At 38.3% G+C, this 7,557-nt stretch overlaps 1 pseudogene; it reads left to right on the forward strand.

The window, feature by feature from the left end:
* The first annotated feature begins 4,062 nt into the window (after positions 1-4,062).
* On the forward strand, positions 4,063-6,156 carry LOC140498544 (DNA replication licensing factor MCM7 pseudogene; annotated as a pseudogene).
* The last annotated feature ends 1,401 nt before the right edge of the window (positions 6,157-7,557 follow it).

Consider the following 7,557-nt stretch of genomic DNA (forward strand, 5'->3'; position numbering starts at 1 on the left):
TCTTTGGCAACTGTGGGTTGAGGTGTTTGTGGATTGAGGATTCTGAGAACCACAGCTGCTGTCAAGGATTCTGCCCCTGATTTCTCTTCTTGTCCTGTTGCTGCTGGTACCTGAATTTTTGTGTAGTTTTTAGCTAAAATATCACATCTAAAGCAAGTCTGTTGATTGAGTCGAAACTATCCAAGAAACAAACTGGAGATAAGTAATTCCTTTACCTAATATGAAGATCTCAGCAAGAGATCAACATTTTCAAGGCAACAATACAGAATTATTTAATTATTGGCTAGCAAAATGATATTACTCCTTCCTTAATAGTACTTATATTCAAGTGATTTGTAATGGTAAGATTATAAGCTCTTGGCATGAGTTTGTATAAGCTAACTGAAATGACTGTATAAAATGATGCATAAAAAGAATTAAGTAAACAAACCCAGGAAAAATTACATACACAATACCCATAGTAACATAAACTGAAACAGCACAAAAGAGAAACTCAACTTTCAATGCTTAGTCACATCTAGTCCCAGACATGGGAGATTATGGGTATATAATACAAAGGTGCTATCATATATAGTAGCAATTTGTTTTATTCTTTTTTCTTTGTTAAAAAGAAGAATAATCAATTTGTACTATAAATAATATTGGGAAATAACTGTGTTGCAAAAATAAATGGCAGTAATAAGACTTAAAAAGTCAATGTAAAGGAAAAGGTTTCAGAAATTAAGAGCCTGTTGATATTTTTCTGTTACTGGATTATTGCTTTTTTGTATTTTTTTAACTGCATGATAACTTGTATGTCATAAGTCATAGCAAGGATAAATATTCCCTCTAATTGCAGGCTGAACTGAATAGATATTAGATCATGTATAAAAATTCAGATAGGAAACTATATTGTGGCAAATTGCATACATAGTGGTAGTTAAAGCCTCTGAAAATTTAAAAATTAATTAAATGTTTGATATATATACATACATATATATGTATATGTACATACACACTTAAATATACACATGTGCACATGTGTGTACACACACACGTACATACATATTTCCATCTATGTATTTATTTTAGCTAAATTTATTGAATATTCATTTGATTGAAATTATTTTTCTCAATAAATTGGTAACTTCACATGTACTTTTCAGTCTTGGGAATACCTCAACTATTTTAGCATTCAATTAATAAGCAAGTCAGCTCTTTACCTTGAAGTTATGAAGTTTAAAGTAGAAAATTAAGATACAGGTTCAGGAGGAAAAAAAAAAAAACAACTAGGTCATTTGGTTCCTTTAATGTCTTCAGGCTGAGTTCAAATCACAAATGTTAACTAATTAAGCCTCATATCCTCCCTTAGAGAAAGACAAATGTTAAGTATTATTAAAATTAAACCTCTCTGAGAGCCCTTTTTTCCCTCTTTTTTGTTTCTCTTTAGCAAATAAAGGTTGACCTGGCCTTCAGAGATTTTATAAGGTGACCTGAGAGGCTACAGTTGAGAAGCTGATTATAGTAATGGATAAATGGAACAAAGTAAGATGTGAAGCAACTATCACAAAGGAAAAGGCAGCTAGTAAACACCCCTAATTATCAAAGGAACTAGTGGATCTGGTCTGTTGTTCATTTAAATCAATATTAAAATGAGCCATAGAGCAAATCAAAGTAAAATATGTTGAAATATAAAGAGAAATAAGTAGTTAAGAAGTTCCAAAGTGCTTACCAATATATTTATTCAAATACTATGTACGACATATTCAAATATGAGGAATAACCATTAGCCAATAACTATGAAATGTCTTACATTCTCCCTTTGAATTGTTTTCCTTTGGTTAAACCTTCTCTTCATTTTCACTTAACTACTTATTCTACAGAATGAGAATCAAACTTTAATGTGATAAATTGTAAAACAAACAAACAAAAAAGTATGAACGTAGTTTTAATAGATCATAGCTTCAATAGATATATTAGTTTTCAGATCTTATTTTCAAACAACTAGAAATGCAATTGCATTACTGTGAGCAATGTTCATCACAGTTTTAGAAGCATGCATCATCTTCATAATACATATTTTGGCAACACCTACAGTATGTTTATCTTTCTTTACAATATGTGTACTACTATACAATTAAGTATGGACATTTATAGGAAAATTGAAGTGAGTAATGGTGGAAGAATTTTTGGTTTTGTATTCAATAAGAAGTCACTAGAATTTACTGAGCATGGGAGTAATAAGAATAATCAGTCAAACCTGCCTCTATTAAACAGTTACTATTTGCCAAGCATTCACCCCCACACACCTTTGTTCTATGTAGGTGAGCACCCTGATTTCATGTTTGATAGTTTTTTATGCTCAACCCACCTAATGTCATTTGTTTTCACACTGGGTAAAGTTGTCCTTCGTAATTGAGGAGGACCAAAATGACATCAATATTTCAGTGTTAATGTACATTGTATCTTATTGTGTCTAACTGTGGCTGATCAGACCAATATGAGCTCAGAAGGCTTTACCAAAAGTCATGTGCAAATGCTCTATATGAACATTTGAAATAGAGACATCTCTATATTTGGGCACCTCACTTCTTTTCCTCCTTCCTTCCTTTCTTTTTCAGCTACTGCAATTCTGTTTTGTTTATAGGACAAAGAACCACAACATGCTGGACAGTCCTATGCCAGTGTCTTCCATGTTTCATAATCACTTCAAAAGTTCTTCGGAAAGACTTTAAGAATATTCCTTTTCCACCTCTTCTGATCTTCATGTAAGCACTTGCCTTCTGTGAGTTCTCCATAAAATAATATTTTACGCAAATATATCTTTGGAATTTCAACAACTTGGTCAGTCCATTTGAATACCATTTTCTGAATGGTTGGTAGTTTAGCTTAAGAAAGGTCTAGTACCTTATCTTGCCAGATAATCTTTAGAATTTGTTCTCCTCTTGGCATTTCTTCTGTAGGTGCCAATCAGTAAGCACCATATTCCTCAGCCCTTTCTGAAGCCACACTGGCTAGTGGGTAAATGACCATCTTCCAGGTGAAGGATCAGTCTATTAAGGAAGACTTTGGCAAGAATTTTGCCAGTAGTGACTAAGACAGAGACTTCACTGGGACTGTCACATGACAAAACTGCTTCCTTTATCTTTATGGAGATAGACAATGAAAGAATCTTTGAACTCCATGATAAACTCCTTCATAAGCTGGATAATTTCAGTTGGCTTTTTAAAAAATTGTATACACACATATGTGTATATATGATTATATACACATTTATATATAATTTTATATATGTATATATAAAATTTATGGAATAAAACAGAAATTTTCATAACATAGCATAATGAAAGAAGATAATCATGTATGAAACAGTAATTTCTTTTGTTCTTCCCTTCCCCCTGTCCTAGAGATGACTGCTCTTAGACACAAATTGACATATATATGTAAATTTTTTCTATATGTACTTCTATTTATCAGTCTGCTTTTGTATGACCAATTGACCTCCCCACCCTCACCTTTTAAATATCAGCTGGAATAGAATCAGCACAAGGTGCTTTGCCACATGAGTGGATCCCAATGCCATTTAAAACCTCTTCTGCAGTAGGAAATTTGGCTAGACAGGGACTGACTTCAAACTGAGGTATACAGTGAGTGACTTCAGCACTAATTGATGACAGTCTGGAAATATGGACGTGTTCATCCCATTTCTCCAGGATCATGTCCTTATCACTAATCAGTGTGGCTCCATTGGCTCTGATTAGTTTAAAGGTACCGTGTGTCTTTGGACCATAAATAGCTTTCAGGACATGATAATGGTGCTTTAGATTGTTACTATCAGCATGAAACTGAATTTCCTTTGTCTTCTGAGTCAAGAATTGTGCATCTCTCTATACTTCTCTTATACTTTACGTCTGATGATGGAGTTAAACATTGCCTTCTTAGAAATGTATGGTCTCCCTCTCTCCCTTTTCAAGATCCCACCAATCACCTTCCTCCGCCAGCCTGCTAGTTCTGCTCGGGACACCACCACCCCTTCCGCTCCGTCCAGCAGCTATGGCACCTAAGGACTACATTGCTGACAAAGAGAAAGCTAAGAGGTTTCTACAAGAGTTTTACCGAGATGATGAGTTTGGCAAGAAACAATTCAAATATGGGGACCCACTGGTAGGTTTGGCTCACAGGGACAAGTAGCTCTATATGTGGACCTGGATGATGTTGCAGAGGAGGACCCTGAACTGGTGGATTCCATTTCTGAGAACACGAAGCGTATACCCAGCTCTTTACTGATGCCGTGCAGGAGCTGCTACCACAGTACAAAGAGAAGGAGGTAGTGAACAAGAGGATGTCTTGGATGTATATATTGAACACCGGCTCATGATGGAGCAACGAAGCCAGGACCCTGGAGCCATCCATAGCCCTCAGAATCAGTATCCCTCTGAGCTCATGTGGAGATTTGAACTATACTTTCTGAGCCCAAGAAGCAGCAAACCACGGGTGATTCGAGAAGTACGTGCTGATGCAATAGGAAAGTTGGTTACTGTGCGTGGGATTGTGACTCGTGTCTCTGAGGTCAAACCTAGGATGGTAGTGGCAACATACACCTGTGACCAGTGTGGAGCTGAGACCTATCAGCTGATTCGGTCTCCTGTTTTCATGCCACTAATTACGTGCCCAAGCCAAGAGTGTCGGACCAATCGCTCAGGAGGACGGCTCTACTTACAGACACGTGGTTCCAAAGTCATTAAGTTCCAAGAGTTAAAAATGCAAGAACAGGGTGACCAAGTGCCACTGGGAAACATCCCACGAAGTATCACAGTGTTGGTAGAAGGAGAGAACACACTGTTGGCCCAGCCAGGTGACCACATCAGTATCACTGGCATATTCCTGCCAATGCTGCATACGGGATTCCGACAGGTGATGCAGGGCCTGCTATCAAAAACTTATTTGGAAGCCCATTGGATTGTGAAGATGAATAAGAGCGAAGATGATGAAGCTGGGATTGGAGAGCTGAGCAAAGAGGAGCTGAGACAGATTGCAGAAGATTTCTATGAAAAACTGGCAACCTCAATTGCTCCTGAGATATATGGACATGAAGATGTAAAGAAGGCTCTGCTTCTCTTGTTGGTTGGTGGGGTGGATCAGTCCCCTCGGGGAATGAAGATCAGAGGAAACATTAATATTTGCTTGATGGGGGATCCTGGTGTGGCCAAGTCTCAACTTCTATCTTATATTGATCGTCTGACCCCTCAAAGCCAGTATACAACAGGTCGAGGGTCATCAGGTGTGGGACTAACCACAGCAGTGCTTCGGGATGCAGTGAGCAGGGAGCTGACCTTGGAGGGAGGTGCGCTGGTACTAGCTGACCAGGGTGTATGCTGTATTGATGAATTTGACAAGATGGCAGAGGCTGATCACACAACAATCCATGAAGTGATGGAGCAGCAAACTATTTCTACAGCAAAAGCAGGCATTCTTAACACACTTAATGCTCCATGCTCCATCTTGGCTGCCTCTAACCCTGCTTATGGACGATATAATCCTCGTCGCAGCCTGGAACAGAATGTACAGTTTCCTGCTGCTCTCTTGTCCCGATTTGACCTGCTCTGGCTCATCCAAGATCGCCCTGATCGTGACAGTGACCTGCGGTTGGCCCAACACATCACCTATTCGTACCAACATAGTCGACAACCTCCCACACAGTTTGAGCCACTGGATATGAAACTTATGAGGCATTACATTGCCATGTGCAGAGAGAAACAGCCTTCAGTGCCCGAGTCTTTGGCTGACTATATCACAGCTGCCTATGTGGAAATGAGGCTTGAAGCCTGGGCTGGTAAGGATGCCACCTACACTTCTGCTCGGACTTTGCTAGCCATTCTTTGGCTTTCTACTGCTTTGGCCAGACTTCGAATGGTAGACACTGTAGAAAAGGAAGATGTGAATGAGGCCATAAGACTAATGGAAATGTCTAAAGACTCACTGCTATGGGACAAGGGGCAAACAAGAACCCAGCGACCAGCAGAAGTGATATTTGCCACGGTGAGGGAGCTGGTCCCTGTGGGCTCAGGTAGCCAAAGCATCCGTTTTTCAGATGCTGAACAGCGATGTGTGTCTAGAGGCTTCACACCTGCCCAGTTCCAGGCTGCACTGGATGAGTATGAGGAACCCAATGTATGACAAGTTAATGCAGCCCAAACATGGATCACATTTGTTTGACCTTGGGGAATATTTGAGCAGAGCTCCTGTCTTTCTCGTTTTCTAATGCTTAATGCTTGAGTGCAGAGAGGGAAGTTTAAAATTGCTACGATATGTTTGTTACATATTCTCATTGCTAATAAAATGTTTATAGAAGTCTTTGCAAAAAAAAAAAAAAAGAAAGAAAAGAAATGTATGAACTGTCCTACTGTAAACCCTGTGAAATTTTTGTTTATTTCATTTAGTAACATCTGAACTTCTCCATCACTTTCGTTGAATCAATCTTAATGTTTGTGAGTGTTCTGGCACAAACAAGTAAACGTGGTATGACACACCAAATCTCTGAAAGTTGTCCACTCCTTTTTTGCTCCAATGTTAACACCCATGTTAAGTCAACTTTCCCTCCAAGTTAACAATAAACTATTCACACTTGGAGAAGAGCTCTAATGTATTGTTATTAAGTCATCTGGTAATTCTCTTGACTTGGGGAGTGAAGATTTTTGTTGAATGGGACTGCGTAGCTTGGATACGATCTCTATGATTGGCCCAGCACTCTATACCATATATCACCTTAGTTACTTTCACACCTTGTCTATCTCTTCTTCTTAAAAGACATAGTCTATTAAATGTCAGTGTTTGCTGAGAGAGTGCACCCATGAAATTGTATTGTGTTTGGGTAAATGGAAGATAATGTTGGTGATACGGAGGGCATGATATGCACAAGTCTTCAGTAGTAAGTAACCATTGCTATTGCTGTTTCTGAATTCATTCCTCCCATGGACTCCTTGAAAGGTCCTATGATCTGTGCTTACTCTGACATTAAACTTACCCAGAATTACAAGCTTGTCTCCTTTTGCCACATTAATGATGAAGGTTTCCAGGTCGTCCGAAATACTTTCTTTGATCTCATCAGGGTTTGTCATTGTGGGAGTATATGTACTGGTATTGGTAACATGGTACTTTCTTGTTAGTGACAATTGCATGTAATGAACCTATCAGTCCCTTCTTTTGGGAGATATACAAGCTTGCTGATTATATAAGATTTAATTTGTGAAACCTACAACAGCTTGATAGTGATCTCTATCACTACGGCCACACCAGAAAATCATATATCTCTGACTTTGGTAAGCTGTCCTTCATTTGCCAGATTTCTGTCTTTCACCACTGCTACTTGGATGGTAATGGGACGAATAATCAATGGATTGAATACGTTGTTTTACTTATTATTTATAAGCTACAATAATTTTTAATATGATAAAAAGTAATTATGTTATTTATAGTAAGAGTATAGCCCCAGTGAAAACCTGTGTGCAACTGAAACTATGATGTAGTCACAAGTGAATGTCTGTGTTAGCTAACCTTGGGAGTGTGACTGTAATCATT

Source organism: Notamacropus eugenii, chromosome 4, assembly GCF_028372415.1.
Source record: "Notamacropus eugenii isolate mMacEug1 chromosome 4, mMacEug1.pri_v2, whole genome shotgun sequence".
Taxonomy (NCBI): Eukaryota; Metazoa; Chordata; class Mammalia; order Diprotodontia; family Macropodidae; genus Notamacropus; species Notamacropus eugenii.